The 10,404-nt window shown below is 37.9% G+C and overlaps 1 pseudogene; it reads right to left on the reverse strand.

Moving 5' to 3' along the window:
* Positions 1-6,555: 6,555 nt before the first annotated feature.
* On the reverse strand, positions 6,556-8,747 carry LOC102008915 (annotated as a pseudogene).
* Positions 8,748-10,404: the final 1,657 nt, after the last annotated feature.

Consider the following 10,404-nt stretch of genomic DNA (forward strand, 5'->3'; position numbering starts at 1 on the left):
TTCTAACAGGATCTTTCATTTTTCTTCTTACCTATTTTCTTCCTGAGTCTTATTGTGTGTGTGTGTGTGTGCATGCATGCATGCATGTGTCCACATGCACCCATGTGCAAGAAGCACATGTAGGATGCAAGGGGCAATAAAATGGAGATTAGGCATCCAACAGATTTTAACCATCCAGTGGAACAGGGCAAAAATAACCATTCAGATATTTAGATATTTCAACAAACTGTTAATTTCTGTAAACTTGTTTTCTGGTCATGAAAAAGGTTTTCATCTTTCTCTCACATTGCTGCAGCAGGAATTAATTGGCATAGCACATTTAAACTATACAACATGGTATGTGATATATAAGAAGTCTTCAGTAAATATAACTCTCTGCTTTCTTTCATGTCCTTATGTATTTATTCATTAAAGTTATTCTACATATCAGACTCTCTGCTAATATGGGAAATGAAAGTAAATAATTGAGGAGATGACTGCCCTCACTGAGTGTTCTTGGGAGACAGTAAACATTAGAAACAGTAGAGCAAGTTGTTTAAATGGACAGTTTTATTTAAATTTTAAATTTTCTTTTTAGGAAGCAATACATGCTGACTTTAGAAAATGTAGATAAGCAAGTAAAGGATAAAAATATTTCTAATCCTACCAGAAATAGCCACTGTTAATATGTGGGAGTATATCTTTCCTATCTTTCATTTTATCTTTATGGTATATAATCATATTATAAATGTAAAGGCTGTAGAAAACACGAAAATATAGTATAAATATTTTTAAGCTTCTTTTCTTACTCGAATTTCATGAAAAAAATTGTATGTCATTAACATTTCAATTGTAATATGATGTTTCCTCACCTGGATAAACCAAAATCCATTCAACAATCATTATTTTGGGATATTTAAGTGTTGTTTCCTGTTTTCTTTTCTTTCTATTAAAATTAACATTTATCTAATGGCATCTTCTTAGAGAAGTTTTTTTCTGTTGTCTCCAATTAAATAATTTCCTGTCCAAAAAATGTTTCCTGTTTTTTTCCTTCATTTAAGTTAAAATTTTAAAATTATACCATAAGTGGGTGAGTTTATTGCTTATTCTCCCACCAGAAATGAAGCCCAAAACAACCACTAACTTTGGCTTCTCCATTAGAGTGTCTTTAAGGTCAAGAATGCAGCCTGGCCAAACAAATACTTACTGAATGAACAAGAGTGAATATTGCAATAAACATTTTCAAATAAAATTTTATGCAGAAACAACAACTTCCATAAACGCCAAATGCATTAAAGAAAAAAAATCTCAAGTCAAAGAGCATTAATAATGTTAACTCTTTTGATGTAAAGTGTTAAAGTACTCAACAAAGGATTTTATAGTATACGTTCCCTAGAAAAGAAAAAGAGCTCATTGCTCTGCATCATTGCTAGTATTTAGTAGTATTATTCTTAAAAGTTCTATTATTCTTTGATTTTCAGCTCTTTGGTCATTACAAATAAGCCATTTCCATTTCCATGGGTTATCACTCATTAGTATCTGAGAAAAAATATTAAAGAAAAAGTATGGGCACAGTCTCTTTTCCTCAGGTTTGAATACGTAGCAAGTAGGTACCACAGAGAAACAAAACGGAGCAGAAAGAATTCTTGCAGCAAAATCATGTAAGTAGATGTAGTGTTACAAATAATTAGCAAAATCTAATAACAGTTAGCTAACAGTGCATCTGAATTTTTATTAGCTATGTCTCTGTATTTATCTATATCTATGTATACATGTACATTTATATCTGTGTATCTTTGGTTATTGCTTTCTGCCACTTTCTCCTTTCCTTTCTTCTAAGACCGTCTCTTCCATACACTATATATATATGTATATATATATATATATATACATACACATATATATATATTGCTTGTCTTTTGTTCATTTGTTTGTCTTTATGTAATTGTGACTGGCAATAAGATGGATTATACTGGGGATGAACTATGAAGACTTGCAATCTTTTTAAAGGAAATCTTCCAGTCACCTGTAGCTGTGAGACAAATCATTCTAAAACTCACTAAAGTAAAGTAAGAACCACTTGGTAATGTGCATGGATTCTGCAGGTCAGGGAACTGGGCAAGGCAATGTAGGGAAGGCTTATCTTTATTTAAATTTGTTCAGAGCCTCACTTGGGAAGATTCAAAAGGCGGAAGGCAACTTGAATGGCTAAACAAAGAAACAGGGATCATCTAGATGTTTTCCATCACCTGTTTAGAACCTTGGTTGGACTAATCAAACCGCGGGCCCAGCTGAAACAACTGAGTGGAGTTCTTCCACATGACCTCTATACAGTTTGGGCTTCCTCACAGCATGGTGGTAACAAGGTAGTCATACCTCTTATGTTGTGACTCAGAGCTCCTACAATAATGTTTTCAAAGCTGCTTGCTCTTTGATGACCAAGCCTTGCACAACACATAGCATAACTTCTGCTATATTATACTCACAGTATACAGGTTGGCAGACTACAGAAAAATGACTGAAACAATGGTAATGCAACTAAGTGCTGAACTATGATAACTGGCTCAAATGCAACAGGAATTCATAAAAACAAGGAAGTGGTGATGCTAGGGCAGTCTGAGGTCTTGGCACTGCAGCATGGCTTGGACAGTATGGGTGGGATTTTGGATCTAGCTCCTGTAGTGAGCTGGTCAGGGAAAGGAGGAAAAGAGGAGTGAGGAATGGTAAGAGGCCCTGAAGCAGGTACAGCTGAACAGGTTAGACTGTGAGGTCTCCAGTCATAAGGCAAGTGAAGGAAGTGGATCAGCTATGAAGTGAAAGGATAGTCCACTAACCAGATTCCATTAAAGAGAAGGTTATTAAAAATTTTATCAGGAAGCTGTGTTTAGAATGACTAAATGTCAGGCTTTGTAGAACAAAAGAGAGGAAAGATTGGAGGTTAGAAACAGCTACCAGGAGCCAAATCCACATACACATATGGCAGTATTATGTGTTAATTTTTAAAGTCACTTCATTTTTTAAACCTAAGTGCAGTCATCCGTTGGTATCCACAGAGTTCATTCCAGGATGCCCTCCAATTCCAAAGCCCACAGGTGCTCAGGTCCTTATATGGAATGGCATAGTATTTGCACATAACCTATGTACATCCTCCTCTAGACTCACGTCTAGACTACTAACAATACCACACAATAGGCATGCTGTGAAAGTGGCTGCTATACTACATTGTTCAGGGGACAGTGACAAGAAAGAAAGTCTGTGTATGTTCAGCACAGATGCAATTTTTAAAATAAAATCTTTTTGATTCCAGGTTTGGTGAATTCATGGACATAGAACTCACAGATATAGAGGACTGAGTGAACATTTATATAAAGAAGAAAAAGAATCTTTGTATCAGTACTATACATGAAGGCTAGTATACCTCTCTTTCTCTTTCTCCCCCACATCCACTCCTTCTATAGCGGAGGGATTTCTTCCATAGCAATAGACAGTCAAATACTCACTAGCACTGAACTGAACATTCCCCTTCACTACATGGGCAGGATCAGAAGAGAAAGAGGCAATTGCTTGCTCATTAGGGGATCCAAATTACACCACACCGTATCAGTACCTCTTTGATTCTCTCACTCACCACGAGTGCTTTAAGAAATCTCAGTCCTTCAAAACTGAACAGAGAGCAAAGCAGCTGAATTGGATTACATCCAGCTACATTGCACACATCTCTATACCGTATAAGAAATAATATTAATGATTATTACTATCATTAAAAACTTCACTAGCTTTCATAAGATCTTCACTTTGTCTCTCTGACACTAGCTTTAAGGACATCATGCAAACGAGGGTCCGAATAGAAGCTGGGAAGCAGAAGTAATCTAAGACACAAAGACTCAGTTCAGATATTAACCTCATCTTTGTCCTGATTGTAGCCAACAACATACACTGACTGCTGCTAAGCCCATGTTTCCCGAACCTGAGCCATACATTGGCTCTCTGTTGAACGTCTCTGTCTCGATGTTTCACAATAGCCTCAAACTTAACACATTCAAAACATAACTCATCATCTCTCCCTCAAACTCTGTACTTCCTCTAGGTTTATGATACTGGTGAACCCATGTGGGAAACAGCGGAGGAAACTCAGTAATTCAGGACTAATCCTCTTGATTACTTCCCATATCCAACAAAACCAAGCACACATTGCCTTTTTTAAAGAATTCATGTAACACACATGTTTAACAGACTCTGTGCTATGCAGAACTATAACAGAATTATATAATCAAATAACTATTCTAATTAATAGTCATAAATAGCTAATTTTCAAATAGAGTACAGCAAAACTGCTTAAATATAAGGTAATCTTTCTTGTACTTTTTACATTTACAAAAAGTCCCAGGAAAATTATAATCAAATCATATAGAAGTACATGTTTATGGGTGTTTGGGCATGCTGCATGCATGGGTGTGTGCAAGTATGTGTGCTATGAGTGCCTGTGTGCGTACTGACTTCTAGAAACAAATTTAAGGGGGAGAAAAGACAATAAAGATGCAGGATCAAGAGGAATGCTGCAGGTCTGATAGTCTTCCTAACAACCATTCCATGTCACTCCTCTGCCATCTTTATCAAGAGGCTCCCAGCTCTGATGAATTGTAAGCAGCCCTGTGCTTCAGATCACCTTGGCCTCTTTGCCAGCACCTGGTTTAGGAACAACCTTATGGAACCCTGTCCATGACACATGAACTAAATCCAATGGGAAAGAGCTTTTGAAAAACCATTTCACTGCTCTTAAAAAGGGAAATAAGGTTAAGTGTACTCTTCCAGCATTTGAATTCTTTTCATTGTGCCTAGAACTGATGATGCCTTTTTATCACCTGAGACAGAAATTAAAAGCTGAGGACACAGAGCAAAAAGAAGAACCCAGGGACTGTGACCACATTGTGGAGCTTCTGAATTAAACAACCCAACAGATTTTTTGCGTGAGTTCATAAGTTTTCTCACTATTTAAAACATTGTGACTTGACTATTCTCTTAATTAAGGTTAAGTGCACCAGAATGAAGAAAGATTTAATAAACATGTTTTTTAGTTGTGTTTTATTTTTATACTACAAAAAATACATGTTTGTCCTTTCTTCTCCCATAGGAGAAAACTGCACAAAATAATTTTTATGTATTTTAGCCCTTCTAGATTTAAAACAATCAGAGCTTAACACACTAATGAAAGAAGGAGAGGAAGGTTCAGCTCACTTAAAGAAAAAGACCGAAGGAATTGCATGTTTAGGTGCCTCTCAAAGTGTATTGCTGCAATCATTCTAATCCTGAGAGTTCTGTCAAAACTAGCTAGGTGATTTGTCTTCAACTGACTTATTCTTGGGGCTTTTTTAAAATGACAAAACCGACAAGGTGAAGTGCCAACTACCATCACTCAAGGTCCTGTTAAACAGCTTGAGATTCCAGTCTCTAAGACTTTGATATCCACGGACTCACTTTGGAGTAATCATTGTTGAACAAAGTCAGAAAGGTTCCTCAACTCATTTTCAAACAAATGAAATCTTTCTTTTTATTAACAAATATATTTACTGTGGTGGTTTTCTCCTTTACTTAGATACACTGTGTTAAAAAGTAGTGTTCCTGTAAGTTCCAGGTGGACCAGTAAGCAGGTAATAAAACTGTTTTTCCCTCATTGAGAGAGAAAGGAAACACATGACTTTGCAAACATGGTATATTCTCCTTGGCACTATCTTTTTGTGCTATGAAATCAGAATTGCCTCCTAATAAATGTGATTCTGTTTGGGGAGAAAGTTACAGGCACATGTTTACAAACTTCTGCAATCCAAGGGGCAGCAGAGGCTGGCCCAATAGTGCTGCCATAGATTGGAGACCTGTTCCAGGTGATCATGACCCTTCACCGTTTTGTAAAGCACAACAGGAATCTCCAGTTCTATGATTTCATCCACATTTTGCCTTCCTCTAATCCTACAGAGAATATTTAACTCTGGTGTGCACTCCTGCATTTCTTGCAGGAGCAGGGGGTGAGAATAGAGTAATCTTAACAATTCTACGACGAAGTTGCTCCTGCATGATAAGTTCTATCACTTCAAACACCAGGCCCTAACTGTGAGCTCTAGATCTACCTGACAAAACCGCACTGTCCTTCAAATGATGTTCCTCTCCTCAATCTTTCATTTGTCTTGAAGGGATAAATCTTTAAATTTGCAAAATTATCTTTTGCTTCTTAAAACAGTAGCTGGAAAAATATTTTTTAAAGGGAAAAGATGTTTCTTCTCCAGATGTCATCGTCATGCTGATGGTAGCTAATACGTATTGATAATTATGTACAAAACTTCTTGTCTTCGAAAAATGCACAGCAGCACATAGGATGATCCTGTGACAGTATCCCTTCTTTAAACTTTTGGCTCATTGTTGTCAGGTATGCCTGTATGAAGAACGCACAACTATTTGGAATGTTGTCTAGACAGAGCAGTAACTGGTACATTGTCCATCTCTGGTTCCAATGGCTAAGGCACCTTTCCTGGGCATCTGGTTGAGACATCAGCATCAGAGTCTACACTAATCTCATGGGACCCTTTAGCGCACAGGGCTGACTGATACCGATTTCTGTTGTTTATCTTGGGATTTTCTTCTGCTGCTATTTGTCTTTGTTTTCTCATTGTTCTGGGGTGTCTCTGCTGGATTTCAGACCTTTGTTATCAGGAATTGCTTTTTTACTTTCTTCTTTATTAGTTTTTTTTTTCTTTTCCTCTCTCTTCCTTTTTTTCCTCGTTCTCCCTTCGGACACTTCTTTCTCTGCACTGTACACTGTCTTGTCTCACTTGTAGGTGGACACACATTACCCTTTGCTGAAGGGTGCTGAATTATTTCTCAGACTCAAGTTTCAGTTCTTTGAAGCCACACATTTTTCCCTTCTTTGCACATGGACTCCAAGGACTCCGTTCCCCAGCCTTGCAGTGTGTAGTGCCGATGCACTCCACAGTGTGGTTATTGGCTTCCAGCCCTTCTGGATAACTGTCAAGGCACCTCCCAAGGTGCAAGTATGATCCACTTTTACACTTTGTGCAGAAGTTTTTCTTGAAGCAGGTATCACAGCTTTACATTTTGTACACTTGTTTATATCTGGATATCGAGTTTGTAATATCCACTTGGACATGAAGAGAGATACACTCCTAAATCTGTAATCATAGGGCAATTATAAGCAGACTGCTCTTTTGCAATTACTGCTTCTTCCAAGCATTTTGTCCTGCAACTTCTAGGGTAAATTTTAAAGTCACTCTAAAATAAATTAATAGTTTAAGTCTACTCTTTATCTTATATATTTATTTATCTCTACTTTAGAAACTCTAAAATATCTATTTTTAATATTTAGGGAAAAGACATTGTATTACTAAATAAGATATAATTCTCCCCCAAAGACTTTTTCCTAAAAAACTAGTGTTTAAAAAATATTACTCTGAACTTCAAAACCTTTCTTGCAAATCATCACTCCATTGAAATACAGGCTAATATATATGATTTTAAATTACAAAATTAATATCGCTACAAATTTAAACTCATGTGTGAAAGGTGCTTCCTCTAAAAAAAACTATCAGTAGAGCCATACTTTCTATTGTGTTTCACATTGGTGAGCCTTCCATCACTGTACAAAATGTTTAAGAAAAATCAACTTAATAAAGGAAAAGGTTTATTTTGGTTCACAGTTTCAGAGGTTTCAGTCCATGGACACTTGGCTCTGTCACTTGTGGGTCTGTGGCAGCACAGTACATCATGATGAGTGCGCATGGCAGTTGGGAGAGAGAGGAGGAGAGAGGAAGGAAAGGGAGGGGAAGGGAGAGAGACAGGAAGGGGTCAGGGCTCTAATATCCCTTCCATGACAGGCCCCCAATGACCTAACTTCCTCCCGCTAGGACCCACCTCCTAAAGATTCTACCTCCTCCAAGTAGCACCACAAATTGGTGATCAAGCTTCAGCACATGGGGCTTTCTGGGACATTTCAGATCCAAACCACAACACTCCTCTAAAGAGGTCAGAACAATGGGTAAATCGCTTATTTATAACAGTTAAGCTTCATTAGACACCAAGTGGTGATTTCTAAATAAGGATGCATTTCTTTTTTATTTAATTGAATCCTGAAAAGCCACAATTGTGTATCTTTATGGAGCACACTCTCGTGTGTACTGCAGCATTATTCACAATGGTCAAATTATGAAATCAACCCATGTGTCCATCAACAAATGAATGAATTTTAAAAAGCATGGATTTCTAAGGCAAGCTGTGAAGAGCACAATTTCTTCATACTTTCCTGATTATATTGTTTTCCACAGACATCACGGCAAGGTCCTGTGGTATCATCTCATTGGAGCTAATGGATCAGAGGAAGGGAGACTTACTGTCTAAGCTATAAATTTAAAACAGCATCCTCAGACCTCTAAGTGAAAGACAAGGGTAGATCTCAAGATGCCAGAGGCACTCAGAGGTGATGGGTATAGTTTATTCTCCCTACAATTACTGCCCACTCACACCCACATCCACAGACAAACTGGTCTGCTGGGAAATCATTACCTTCCTTACCTTTCTGCTACCAGTAATTCTAGGCAGAATGATGGTGTCTGAAGAGTACTGCAAATTACAAGGACAGGAGTCAAAAACGGGAGTAGTAAAGAGGCTCTAATAAAATACAGTAAATGAAAAACAAATAGCACTTTCTGGAGACAATATAAAAGTTCTCACTTTTCTCAAGAACTTACGAGCAATGTTGTTACCATTTTCACAAAAGTAGTAAAGTTCTAGTATATGGTAGAATCATCTGCTCAGCAATTAGTATGTGTCAGGCACTTACATATGAAATTTTAATGATGGGAGGATCTTTCAGTACTTCATTGCTATCTTTGGCAAGATAATATTCCCCCATTTTCACTATATAATGACAAACCAATTTCAATTAAAAGAATCCCTATATATATCTTAGTGATCTGTATCAAAGAAACTAACTCTAAATTACATATTATCTATTGTCTATTTTTGAACCTAGGCGTGGGACAATTGGACTGTGATACTCTCACTTTATTGAGCCATCCACCTCTGCTGTCAGTGAGGATTTAAACTGAGAAAAAAGACAAACTTCCCAGGCAGACACACGGGGTCCAGGAGGGAGCCCAGGCAGGCTGCTGAACTCATACATTTCAGGAAAGGGCCGAGGGCTTCAGCGTGAGGAGTAATGAACTTCATAGGAAGGAATTCACCCTGAAAGAAAAATAAGATACCCAGATGTGCCCTGGGCACTTGAACAGAGGGGCAATGTTAAGAAGGATGCATTTCTTGTCTGTCAGTTCTGCCTTAAAGCTTTGTCTCCATAAAGGAAGGAGTGTTCCGGGAGGAGAAAGGGGGCTCTGGAATAGTAAAGTTGGCTTCCACAGGAAATCTCAGAAGCTCTGGAAGCATAAAGCAGCTACCAAGAGATGGGTGAGGTGCTTGCTATTGAGTGGAAACAGATTCTCCCTGTTAGCAAAGTAAATCAAGCAACTCCAGCCCCGGAAACTGTAAATGGCTTTGACAGAGTGGAACAGCATCACGGGGGCAAAGGTAATCCCAGTGGGATCACCATCCTCAGCAGCAGCAGGGACCCCTCCAAGCAGGGAGGTGGCCCAGCAGCCTGTGGGCATCAGGAAGCGGTACCCTTGGCAAGGGCACTGTTTCCTAGACTTAAGAGCCTACCTCTGGGGTTCATTATCTCTCCCCAGCCAGCTAAGCTACTTTAGAAAAGTGATCCTTAGCAAAGCTAAGGTCTAGAATTTCTTTTGATCCCTAATCACTACAAATCTGAATACTCAAACAATTTTGTTTCTGGTTTTAAAAAGCTGTTAAGAACAACAAGGTCTTTGTTATTTAGCAATTTAATATATTTGCTTTAAATTGTTTTTACAGTCAACCCTGAAATTCACGCAGTATTTTACAGCTATAATTGCAATAATTGATTGTTATAGACACTAATTTGAGTTGTGGGTTTTGTACAGAAGTGACCAAGATTAGCTGGCCACCCAGTTACTGAGCATTTCAATGTAGTTTTGCTGGAACCGTCAGCTCTATTTAGTGGGTAGTGTACTGAGAAAACTCTTACTGGTTAGAATGATGGTCCTTTATAGCTGTAGTGACCGTGAATTAAATGTCCAATCATCCCTTTGGTCATCCATGCCTTCTTGCTGACTACCCTGAGCTGTAGATATAAATATTAACACAAAGATAAATCTGTCCACCTAATATCCTACTCAGACTGGACAACTAACCTTGAAATTACACCTAGCATTATTATATTACATCTCTCCTTTAAACAAGTCCATTGGCTGAAACAACACAATTCCAGGCATAACTAGAAATCTCCACTCAGAAGAAAAACGCCTTTTTAGATTAATAGCACAAACAATT

This window comes from Chinchilla lanigera, unplaced genomic scaffold (genome assembly GCF_000276665.1).
Source record: "Chinchilla lanigera isolate Chin_1 unplaced genomic scaffold, ChiLan1.0 scaffold00005, whole genome shotgun sequence".
NCBI classification, from domain to species: domain Eukaryota; kingdom Metazoa; phylum Chordata; class Mammalia; order Rodentia; family Chinchillidae; genus Chinchilla; species Chinchilla lanigera.